The sequence below is a fragment of the Cervus elaphus genome, chromosome X (assembly GCF_910594005.1).
Source record: "Cervus elaphus chromosome X, mCerEla1.1, whole genome shotgun sequence".
NCBI lineage: Eukaryota > Metazoa > Chordata > Mammalia > Artiodactyla > Cervidae > Cervus > Cervus elaphus.
Genome location: NC_057848.1, coordinates 88,130,926 through 88,143,691, shown reverse-complemented (window position 1 = coordinate 88,143,691; position 12,766 = coordinate 88,130,926). Strand labels below are relative to the sequence as shown.

Below are 12,766 nucleotides of genomic sequence, written 5' to 3'. Positions count from 1 at the left end.
TGTAATCTTTAAGATCCAATTTCCTCAAGCAGTACACTATAGGATCCTGTTTAGGGTCAGAAAATGGGATGTCTAGTTCTCTAAAAGCTTATCAAGTTCAAATCATATTAATTCCTAAGTTATCACACCCTAAAACTTGACAGAGATCATTGGGATATGACAATACCTTTGGAAAATCCAGACACTGTATTCCGAAGATAAAAGTCTAAAAAAAGGAGCCCATCTTTGTTTGTTTTATGTCAACATTAAAACTGAGTACTAGGATCAATACAGCTGTTAATTTAAAAGCTTATTTAACTTTATAGCCCTGGAAGCAATCTTTATGCTCATCAATACACACCCATTTTATGGATCATGTTCCTTCTTATCTGTATCAAAACTCATACTGAACAATGGGTTGTGGGTTGCAAAAGAGGACTTACTTTCGCACTTGTCTGTAAGTCTTTGTCCACAAATTAAACAAAAACAAACACAAGTGCTAAAGAGTTACTATTATATAAAATGCTAGGCTCCCTAATCTTTCATATAATCTTTTATGCTTTTCACAATAAGCAGAGAAGGAAAATTTTAGTAAGCCCATTTTATAAATGTAAAAACCAAGGTTTAGAAAAGTTGAGTTACTTTCCCAAGTCACACAACAAGTAATGGAGGATCTGTAGTTTGTACTCAGATCTGACTCCCAAATCTATTCTTTCATTTCTCATAACTTAACCATTTCTATTTTTTCTTATTATTTGCTAATACCTTAGGCCTGGCAGTTTTCAATGGCACTGAAGGGCCATGCTGAAGGAACACCTAGTGATGACACAAGTGCCTTAAAAAAAACAAACTAAGATGTCTTCCACTTCCTGTTGTTATCAATTTAATTAATGTAATAAGTGAATGAATTATATTAGATGGGAACTGGGCTTAAGCTAAAAGGAAACAAAAGGTCTTAAGTGTTTTAAATACCTTCATAAAATTGGTCCTGTTATAAATTAAGTATATTATTCATCCTACTTACTTACATCTGCCTGTATCATATGAATGTGAAATGAGGGCTTTTCCACCTGAACTCAGAGAATGACAGAAAATCTCTCATTACGCTTAGTGTAAATTATATTAATACCTTTGAAAGCAGCAGATGCCGTGAGTATAAACCCAAGCACAGTGGAATAGACTGCAATTCTTCCAAGATCTCTTTCATTCACACAACAAATACCTATTGAACACTGCCACAATGCTAGGCCTCGTGGGAGTTTCCAGGGGTAGCACTATGAACAAGACAAGGAGAGTCTCTGCCTTCCTGAAATTCAGAATTTAATGAGGAAGAAAGACATTAGACAATTATTTGCACAAACAGCAGAAGAGTTACAATTTGTGTTAGCTCTATGAGGGAAAGCAAAACAACCTGGGTGAGCAGATAACTGGGGAAGTTTTTTCTATTCTGTGAGACCAAGAAAGACCTTCTGAAGAAAGCAGCATTTAAGTTAAAACAAAAATGAAGTTAAGATGTGGAATCTAAAAAAATTTGATACAAATTAAATTATTTACAAAATAAAAATACATTTATAGACATAGAAAAAAAAAACTTATGGCTATCACAGGGATAGCAGGGGGTGAGGGAGAACAAATTAGGAGTTTGGGATTAACATATACATACTACTGTATATAAAATAGGTAACAACAAGGACCTTCTTTAATGACCTATAATGGGAAAGAATCTTAAAAAGAATACACACACACACACATGAATGAATCACTGTGCTGTATACTTGAAACTAACACAACATTGTAAATTAAATATACTTCAATTAAAAAAAAATAATTACTTAGAAACTAACAATTGCACAATTTAAAAGCCTGGAACAGATGGTTTTCTTGAGTTAAAAAAAAAAAAAGATTTTAGCCAAATAAAGAAGGAAAGAGCTTTTCAGGGAGAGGGAATCGCATCTACAATGGTCATAAGGGAGCAAGGTGCCCAGGGAACTGGAAAGACAGAGGATGGTCAGGGAGGCTCTCAGGAGGAGTAAGGAGATAAATGTGAGGAGAGTGGCATAGGCCAGGCATACAGGACCTTATAGGTGAGGAAGACGAATCAGAAAGAAAGATATAACCCAGATTACTTTTGAGGCAAATGCTATTGTGATATTTTCATTGCTATTGTTTAGTCACTAAGTCATATCCAACTCTTTGTGACACCATGGACTGCAGCACACCAGACTTTTCTGTCCTCCACTATCTCCCAGTGCATGCATGCTCAGTCTCTTAGTCGTATCTGATTCTTTGCAACCCCATGGACTGTAGCCTGCCAGGCTCTTCCGTCCATAGAGTTTTACAGGCAAGAATACTGGAGTGGGTTGCCATTTCCTACTCCAGAGGATCTTTTTGACCCAGGGATTGAACTCAAGTTTCCCAAGTCTCCTTCATTTGCAGGCAGATTCTTTACTACTGTGCCACCTGGGAAGTCCCAGAGTTTGCTTAAACTCATGTCATTGTGTTGGTGATGCTATCTAAATATCTCATCTTCTGTCACCTCCTTCTCCTCCTGCCCTCAAATTGTCCAGGATCAGGGTCTTTTCACAATGAGTCAGCTCTTCACATCAGGTGGCCAAAGTGCTGGAGTTTCAGCTTCAGCATCAGTCCTTCCAATGAATATTCAGGGTTGATTTCCTTTAGGATTGACTGGTTCGATCTCCTTGCAGTCCAAGAGACTCTCAAGAATCTTCTCCAGGACAACAGTTTGAACACATCAATTATTTGGTGCTCAGCCTTCTTTATGGTCCAACTCTCACATTCATACATGACTACTGGAAAAACTATAGCTTTGACTATACAGATCTTGATCAGCAAAGGGATGTCTTGGCTTTTTAATGTGCTATCAAGGTTTGTCATAGCTTTACTTCCAAGGAGCAAGTGTTTTTTAATTTCATGGTGGCAGTCACCATCTGCAGTGATTTCAGAGCCCAAGAAAATAAAATCTGTTCACTGGTTCTAATTTTTCCCATTCTATTGCAATGAAATGATGGAAACTGATGCCATGATCTTAGTTTCCTGAATGTTGAACTTTAAGCCCGCTTTTTCACTCTCCTTTTTCACCTTCATCAAGATGCTCTTTGGTCCCCTTCACTTTTTGCCATTAGAGTGGTATCCTCTGCATATTTGAGGTGGTTGATAGTTCTCTCAGCAATCTTGATTTGAATCTGTGATTCATCCAGCCTCGCATTTCACATGATGTACCCTGCACAGAAGTTAAATAAGGTGACTATATACAGACTTGTCGTACTCCTTTTCCAATTTTGAACCAGTATATTGTTTCATGTCTGGTTATAAATGTTGCTTCTTGACCCTCATTACAAGTTTCTCAGGAAGTAGGAAAGGTTGTCTGGTACTCCCATCTCTTTAAGAATTTTCCACAGCTTTTTGTGATCCACACAGTTAAAGGCTTTAGCATAGTCAATGAAGCAGATGTTTTTCTGGAACTCCCTTGCTTTCTCCATGAGCCAACAAAAGTTGGCAATTTGATCTCTGGTTTCTCTGCCTCTTCAAAACCCAGCTTGTATTTCTGGAATTCTTAGCTCATGTACTACTGAAACCTAGCTTGAAGGATTTTAAGCATTATGTTGCTGGTATGTGAAATAAGTGCAATCATATGGTAGCTTGAACATTCTTTAGCATTGCCTTTCTTTGGGATTGGAATGAAAACTGACTTTTACCAGGCCTGTGACCATTGCTGAGTTTTCCAAATTTGCTGACATATTAAGTGCAGCATTATAACAACATCTCTTTGGGGATTTTAAATAGTTCAACTGGAATTCCATCACCTCTATTAGCTTTGTTTGGAGGAGGAAATGGCAACCCACTCCAGCATTCTTGCATAGAGAACCCAATGGACAGTACAAAAAGGCAAAAAATATGACACCAGAAGATGAGCCCCTTAAGTTAGAAGGTGTCCAATATGCTACTGGGGAAGAGTGGAGGGCAATTATTAACAGCTCTAGAAATAATGAAGAGGCTGGCCCAAAACAGAAATGACACTCAGTTATGGATGTACCTGATGATGAAAGTAAAGTCCAATGATGTAAAGAATATTGCATAGGAACCTGAAATGTTAGGTCCACTAATCAAGGTAAATTGGACATGGTCAGCATGAGATAGCAAGACTGAACATCAACATCTTAGGAATCAATTAATTAAAATGGATGGGAATGGGCAAATTTTGTTCAGACAACCATTATATCTACTACTGTGGGCAAGAATCCATTAGAAGAAATGGAGAAGCCCTCAGAGTCAACAAAATAGTTCAAAACACAGTACTTGGGTGTAACCACAAAAATGACAGAATGATCTCGGTTCATTTCCAAGGCAAACCATTCAACACTATAGTAATCCAAGGCTATTCCCCAACCACTGATGCTGAAGAAGCTAAAGTTGACCAGTTCTATGAAGACCTACAAGACCTTCTAGAAATGACACCAAGAAAGATGTCTTTTTCATCATAGGGGGATGGAATGCAAAAGTAGGAGATCAAGAGATACCTGGAGTCACAGGCAAGTTTGCCCTTAGAGTAAAAAATGAAGCACAGCAAAGGCTAACAGAGTTTTGTCAAGAGAATACACTAGTTATAGCAAATACTCTTTTCCAACAACCCAAGAGATAACTCTACACATGGACATAACCAGATGATCAATACTGAAATCCTGTTGACTATGTTCTTTGCAGCCAAAGATGGAGAAGCTTTATACAGTTGGCAAAACAAGACCTGGAGCTGACTGTGACACAGATCACTAGCTCCTTATTGTAGAATTCAGGCTTAAAATGAAGAAACTAGGGAAAATATCTAGGCCATTCAGATATGACCCAAATCAAATCCCTTAGGGTTATTCACTGGAGGTGAGGGATAGATTTAAGGGATTAGATCTGGTAGACAGAGGGCCTGAAGAACTATGGATGGGTATTTTCATAATTAAAGACAAATCTAGTTCACTGTGTCTTTTACAAAAATGAAGAAAAAACCCTGTATTGTTACCATGGAAATGCAACCTCCTGTAACACATCACTGTGAGGTACATTTCATTGGCTCCCATGAGTATTATTCTGTGTATTATCTAGAAAAGTAGAAATGGATACTAATAAGGGATGGTAACAACCACAACAATGAAATCTTGTTATCATCATGGAAACCTCAAAAGAAAGCTGAGAAATTTGCTATTAGTAAAAGAGTAGACTTCAGTACAACTGGCCAACAAGCACATAAAAAATACTCAACATCACTAATTATTGAAGTGAAGTGAAGAAGTGAAGTCGCTCAGTTGTGTCCGACTCTTTGCGACCCCATGGGCTGTAGCCTACCAGGCTCCTCCATCCATGGGATTCTCCAGGCAAGAATACTGGAGTGGGTTGCCATTTCCTTCTCCAGGGATCTTCCCAACTCAGGGATCGAACCCGGAACATAAATCAATACTATTATGAAGTACCACTTCACACCAGTTGGATTGGCCATCATTAAAAAGTCTACAAATAATAAATGCAGGACAGGGTGTAGAGAAAAGGGAACCCTCTTACACTATTGGTAGTAATGTAAATTATTGCACCCACTATGGAAACAGTATGGAGGTTCTTCAAAAAGAAAAAAAAAAAACTAACAATTGAATTACTATGTGATCCAGCATTGCTGGGCATATATCCAAAAACGCTTGGGCATATATCCAGACAAAGCTGGATTTATATGTAAATAAAAATTACATATTTCTATTTGTAATAAAAAAATAAATAACTGTGGTGCTGGAGAATACTCTTGCTGGAGAGTCCATTGGACAGCAAGGAGATCAAGCCCGTCAATCTTAAAGGAAATCAACCCTGAATACTCTTTGGAAGGACTGATGCTGAAGCTGAATCTCCAATACTTTGGCCACCTGATGTGAATAGCTGACTCACTGGAAAAGACCCTGGTGATGGGAAATATTGAAGATAGGAGGAGAAGGGGATGACAGAGGATGAGATGGTTGGATGACATCACTGATGCAATGGACAAGAACTTGGGCAAACTCTGGGAGATGGTGAGGGACAGGGAGGCTTGGTGTGCTGCAGTCTGTGGGGTCATTAAGAGTTAGACACGACTTGGTGACTGAAAAACAACAACATATAAACTCACATACACAGGGGAATACTACTCAGCCATAAAAAGAATGGAATATTGCACTTACAGCAGCATGGATGGATCTAGAGATTATCATACAAAGTAAGAAAGAGAAAGCCAAATACCATATGATATCACTTATATATGAAATCATAAATATGACAAAAATGAACATACCTGCAAAAGAAAAAACAGAGTCAGATACATAGAAAACAGACTTCTGGTTGCCAAGGGGGAGTAGGGTGAGGGAGGGAAGAATTGGAAGTTTGGAATTAGCAGACTCATTTTATATAGGATCGATAAACAACAAGATCCTATTGTATAGCACAGGGAACTACATTCAATGAAAGTGAAAGTGTTAATCATTTAATCATGTCTGACTCTTTGCGACCCTATGGACTATAACCCACCAGGCTCCTCTGTCCATGGAATTCTTCAGGCAAGAATAGTGGAGTGTGTTGCCATCCCTTCTCCAGGGGATCTTCCCAACCCATGGATCAAACCTGGGTATCCCACATTGCAGGCAGATTCTTTACTGTCTAAGCCACCAGGGAATATCCTGTGGTATATTATAATGGAAAATAATACAAAAAATAATAAATATCCATATTACTCAATCACTCTACTGTACAGAAAAAATTAAAACAACATTGTAAATCAACTATACTTCAATAAAATTAAAAAATAAAAGTAGATGTCAGTTATTCTTACCACACATACACACAAAATGGTAACCATGTGAGGGATGTATATACTAATTAGCCTTACTGTAACAATCATTTCACTGTATGCATTTATATAAAAATAACATCATGTTTTAAACATTAAATATATACAACTTTCATTTAAAAAAAAAAAAAGGTGAGAAAAGCAAAATGGCACTCTCTCTGAGATTTTGCAAAGCAGCCTGGCTAAAGAAGGTGGCTGATTTTAAAAGTAGTACTACTGAACTAAAAAATTCAGGGAACTTTCCTGGGATTATAGCAAGTCTTGAAAATTCTGACTTTCCTCCATGGCTCCTTTCCCATTCCCTTTAGTCATTTCTTCTTTTTTTTTTTTTTTCAACTTCTCATCTTTTATTTTTTTTATTTTTTTTATTTTTTTTTTTATTATTTTTTTTTCCAGTGGGTTTTGTCATACATTGATATGAATCAGCCATGGATTTACACGTATTCCCAATCCCGATCCCCCCTCCCACCTCCCTCTCCACCCGATTCCTCTGGGTCTTCCCAGCGCACCAGGCCGGAGCACTTGTCTCATGCATCCCACCTGGGCTGGTGATCTGTTTCACCATAGATAATACACATGCTGTTCTTTTGAAATATCCCACACTCACATTCTCCCACAGAGTTCAAAAGTCTGTTCTGTATTTCTGTGTCTCTTTTTCTGTTTTGCATATAGGGTTATCGTTATCACCTTTCTAAATTCCATATATATGTGTTAGTATGCTGTAATGTTCTTTATCTTTCTGGCTTACTTCACTCTGTATAATGGGCTCCAGTTTCATCCATCTCATTAGGACTGGTTCAAATGAATTCTTTTTAATGGCTGAGTAATATTCCATGGTGTATATGTACCACAGCTTCCTTATCCATTCATCTGCTGATGGGCATCTAGGTTGCTTCCATGTCCTGGCTATTATAAACAGTGCTGTGATGAACATTGGGGTGCACGTGTCTCTTTCAGATCTGGTTTCCTCAGTGTGTATGCCCAGAAGTGGGATTGCTGGGTCATATGGCAGTTCTATTTCCAGTTTTTTAAGAAATCTCCACACTGTTTTCCATAGCGGCTGTACTAGTTTGCATTGCCACCAACAGTGTAAGAGGGTTCCCTTTTCTCCACACCCTCTCCAGCATTTATTGCTTGTAGACTTTTGGATAGCAGCCATCCTGACTGGCGTGTAATGGTACCTCATTGTGGTTTTGATTTGCATTTCTCTAATAATGAGTGATGTTGAGCATCTTTTCATGTGTTTGTTAGCCATCTGTATGTCTTCTTTGGAGAAATGTCTGTTTAGTTCTTTGGCCCATTTTTTGATTGGGTCATTTATTTTTCTGGAATTGAGCTTCAGGAGTTGCTTGTATATTTTTGAGATTAATCCTTTGTCCATTTCTTCATTTGCTATTATTTTCTCCTAATCTGAGGGCTGTCTTTTCACCTTACTTATAGTTTCCTTTGTTGTGCAAAAGCTTTTAAGTTTCATTAGGTCCCATTTGTTTAGTTTTGTTTTTATTTCCAATATTCTGGGAGGTGGGTCATAGAGGATCTTGCTGTGATTTATGTCGGAGAGTGTTTTGCCTATGTTCTCCTCTAGGAGTTTTATAGTTTCTGGTCTTACATTTAGATCTTTAATCCATTTTGAGTTTATTTTTGTGTATGGTGTTAGAAAGTGTTCTAGTTTCATTCTTTTACAAGTGGTTGACCAGTTTTCCCAGCACCACTTGTTAAAGAGGTTGTCTTTTTTCCATTGTATATCCTTGCCTCCTTTGTCAAAGATAAGGTGTCCATAGGTTTGTGGATTTATCTCTGGGCTTTCTATTCTGTTCCATTGATCTATGTTTCTGTCTTTGTGCCAGTACCATACTGTCTTGATGACTGTGGCTTTGTAGTAGAGTCTGAAGTCAGGCAGGTTGATTCCTCCAGTTCCATTCTTCTTTCTCAAGATTATTTTGGCTATTCGAGGTTTTTTGTATTTCCATACAAATTGTGAAATTCTTTGGTCTAGTTCTGTGAAAAATACCGTTGGTAGCTTGATAGGGATTGCATTGAATCTATAGATTGCTTTGGGTAGAATAGCCATTTTGACAATATTGATTCTTCCAATCCATGAACACGGTATGTTTCTCCATCTGTTTGTGTCCTCTTTGATTTCTTTCATCAGTGTTTTATAGTTTTCTATGTATAGGTCCTTTGTTTCTTTAGATAGATATACTCCTAAGTATTTTATTCTTTTTGTTGCAATGGTGAATGGTATTGTTTCCTTAATTTCTCTTTCTGTTTTTTCATTGTTAGTATATAAGAATGCAAGGGATTTCTGTGTGTTAATTTTATATCCTGCAACTTTACTATATTCATTGATTAGCTCTAGTAATTTTCTGGTAGAGTCTTTAGGGTTTTCTATATAGAGGATCATGTCATCTGCAAACAGTGAGAGTTTTACTTCTTCTTTTCCTATCTGGATTCATTTTACTTCTTTTTCTGCTCTGATTGCTGTGGCCAAAACTTCCAACACTATGTTGAATAGTAGTGGTGAGAGTGGGCACCCTTGTCTTGTTCCTGATTTCAGGAATTTTTCACCATTGAGGGTGATGCTTGCTGTGGGTTTGTCATATATAGCTTTTATTATGTTGAGGTATGTTCCTTCTATTCCTGCTTTTTGGAGAGTTTTAATCATAAATGAGTGTTGAATTTTGTCAAAGGCTTTCTCTGCATCTATTGAGATAATCATATGGTTTTTATCTTTCAATTTGTTAATGTGGTGTATTACATTGATTGATTTGTGGATATTAAAGAATCCTTGCATTCCTGGGATAAAGCCCACTTGGTCATGGTGTATGATTTTTTTAATATGTTGTTGGATTCTGTTTGCTAGAATTTTGTTAAGGATTTTTGCATCTATGTTCATCAGTGATATTGGCCTGTAGTTTTCTTTTTTTGTGGCATCTTTGTCTGGTTTTGGAATTAGGTTGATGGTGGCCTCATAGAATGAGTTTGGAAGCTTACCTTCCTCTGCAATTTTCTGGAAGAGTTTGAGTAAGATAGGTGTTAGCTCTTCTCTAAATTTTTGGTAGAATTCAGCTGTGAAGCCATCTGGTCCTGGGCTTTTGTTTGCTGGAAGATTTTTGATTACAGTTTCGATTTCCTTGCTTGTGATGGGTCTGTTAAGATCTTCTATTTCTTCTTGGTTCAGTTTTGGAAAGTTATACTTTTCTAAGAATTTGTCCATTTCATCCAAGTTGTCCATTTTATTGGCATAGAGCTGCTGGTAGTAGTCTCTTATGATCCTTTGTATTTCAGTGTTGTCTGTTGTGATCTCTCCATTTTCATTTCTAATTTTGTTAATTTGGTTCTTCTCTCTTTGCTTCTTCATGAGTCTTGCTAATGGTTTGTCAATTTTGTTTATTTTTTCAAAAAACCAGCTTTTAGCTTTGTTGATTTTTGCTATGGTCTCTTTAGTTTCTTTTGCATTTATTTCTGCCCTGATTTTTAAGATTTCTTTCCTTCTGCTAACGCTGGGATTCTTCATTTCTTCCTTCTCTAATTGCTTTAGGTGTAGAGTTAGGTTATTTATTTGGTTTTTTTCTTGTTTCTTGATGTAAGCCTGTAATGCTATGAACCTTCCCCTTAGCACTGCTTTTACAGTGTCCCATAGGTTTTGGGTTGTTGTGTTTTCATTTTCATTCATTTCTATACATATTTTGATTTCTTTTTTGATTTCTTCTATGATTTGTTGGTTATTCAGAAGCGTGTTATTTAGCCTCCATATGTTTGAATTTTTAACAATTTTTTTCCTGTAATTGAGATCTAATCTTACTGCACTGTGGTCAGAAAAGATGACTGGAATGATTTCGATTTTTTTTAATTTTCCAAGACCAGATTTATGGCCCAGGATGTGATCTATTCTGGAGAAGGTTCCGTGTGCACTTGAGAAAAAGGTGAAGTTGATTGTTTTGGGGTGAAATGTCCTAGAGATATCAATTAGGTCTAGCTGGTCCATTGTGTCATTTAAGGTTTGTGTTTCCTTGTTAATTTTCTGTTTAGTTGATCTATCCATAGTTGTGAGTGGGGTATTAAAGTCTCCCACTATTATTGTGTTACTATTAATTTCCTCTTTCATACTCGTTAGCGTTTGCCGTATATATTGTGGTGCTCCTATGTTGGGTGCATATATATTTATAATTGTTATATCTTCTTCTTGGATTGATCCTTTGATCATTATGTAGTGTCCTTCTTTGTCTCTTTTCACAACCTTTATTTGAAAGTCTATTTCATCTGATATGAGTATTGCGACTCCTGCTTTCTTTTGGTCTCCGTTTGCATGAAATATTTTTTTCCAGCCCTTCACTTTTAGTCTGTATGTGTCTCTTGTTTTGAGGTGGGTCTCTTGTAGACAGCATATATAGGGGTCTTGTTTTTGTATCCATTCAGCCAATCTTTGTCTTTTGGTTGGGGCATTCAACCCATTTACATTTAGGGTAATTATTGATAGGTGTGGTCCTGTTGCCATTTACTTTGTTGTTTTGGGTTCACGTTTATACAACCTTTCTGTATTTCCTGTCTAGAGAAGATCCTTTAGCATTTGTTGAAGAGCTGGTTTGGTGGTGCTGAATTCTCTCAGCTTTTGCTTATCTGTAAAGCTTTTGAATTCTCCTTCATATCTGAACGAGATCCTTGCTGGATACAGTAATCTAGGTTGTAGGTTATTCTCTTTCATTACTTTCAGTACGTCCTGCCATTCCCTTCTGGCCTGGAGGGTTTCTATTGATAGATCAGCTGTTATCCTTATGGGAATCCCTTTGTGTGTTATTTGTTGTTTTTCCCTTGCTGCTTTTAATATTTGTTCTTTGTGTTTGATCTTTGTTAATTTGATTAATATGTGTCTTGGGGTGTTTCGCCTTGGGTTTATCCTGTTTGGGACTCTCTGGGTTTCTTGGATTTGGGTGGCTATTTCCTTCCCCATTTTAGGGAAGTTTTCAGCTATTATCTCCTCGAGTATTTTCTCATGGCCTTTCTTTTTGTCTTCTTCTTCTGGAACTCCGATGATTCGAATGTTGGGGCGTTTCACAGTGTCCCAGAGGTCCCTGAGGTTGTCCTCATTTCTTTTGATCCTTTTTTCTTTTTTCCTCTCTGCTTCATTTATTTCCACCATTTTATCTTCTACCTCACTTATCCTATCTTCTGCCTCCGTTATTCTACTCTTGGTTCCCTCCAAAGTGTTTTTGATCTCATTCATTGCATTATTCATTTTTAAATGACTCTTTTTTATTTCTTCTAGGTCTTTATTAAACAGTTCTTGAATCTTTTCAATCTTTGTTTCCAGGCTATTTATCTGTAACTCCATTTTGTTTTCAAGATTTTGGATCATTTTTATTATCATTATTCTAAATTCTTTTTCAGGTAGATTCCCTATCTCCTCCTCTTTTGTTTGACTTGGTGGGCATTTTTCATGTTCCTTTACCTGTTGGGTATTTCTTTGCCTTTTCATCTTGTTTAGATTGCTGTATCTGGAGTGGGCTTTCTGTATTCTGGAGGTCTGTGGTTCCTTTTTATTGTGGAGGATTAACCCAGTGGGTGGGGTTAGACGATTGGCTTGTCAAGATTTCCTGGTTAGGGAAGCTTGCGTCAGTGTTCTGGTGCGTGGAACTTGATTTCTTCTTTTTGGAGAGCAATGGAGTGTCCAGTAATGAGTTTTGAGATGGGTCTATGTGTTAGGTGTGTCCTTGGGCAGCCTGTATGTTGACACTCAGGGCTATGTTCCTGCGTTGCTGGAGAATTTGCGTGGTATGTCTTGCTCTAAAACTTATTGGCTCTTGGGTGGTGGTTGGTTTCAGTGTAGGTATGGAGGCTTTTGGATGGTCACTTATTACTTAAAGTTCCATGTAGTCAGGAGTTTTCTGGTGTTCTCAGGTTTTGGGCTTAAGTCTCCTG

The 12,766-nt window shown here is 37.4% G+C and overlaps 1 non-coding gene across 1 annotated transcript; it reads right to left on the bottom strand.

Moving 5' to 3' along the window:
• Positions 1 to 353: 353 nt before the first annotated feature.
• LOC122691112 lies at positions 354 to 480 on the bottom strand. Its single transcript, XR_006340349.1, has one exon. It is a non-coding gene; the product is annotated as a small nucleolar RNA SNORA40 (small nucleolar RNA).
• Positions 481 to 12,766: the final 12,286 nt, after the last annotated feature.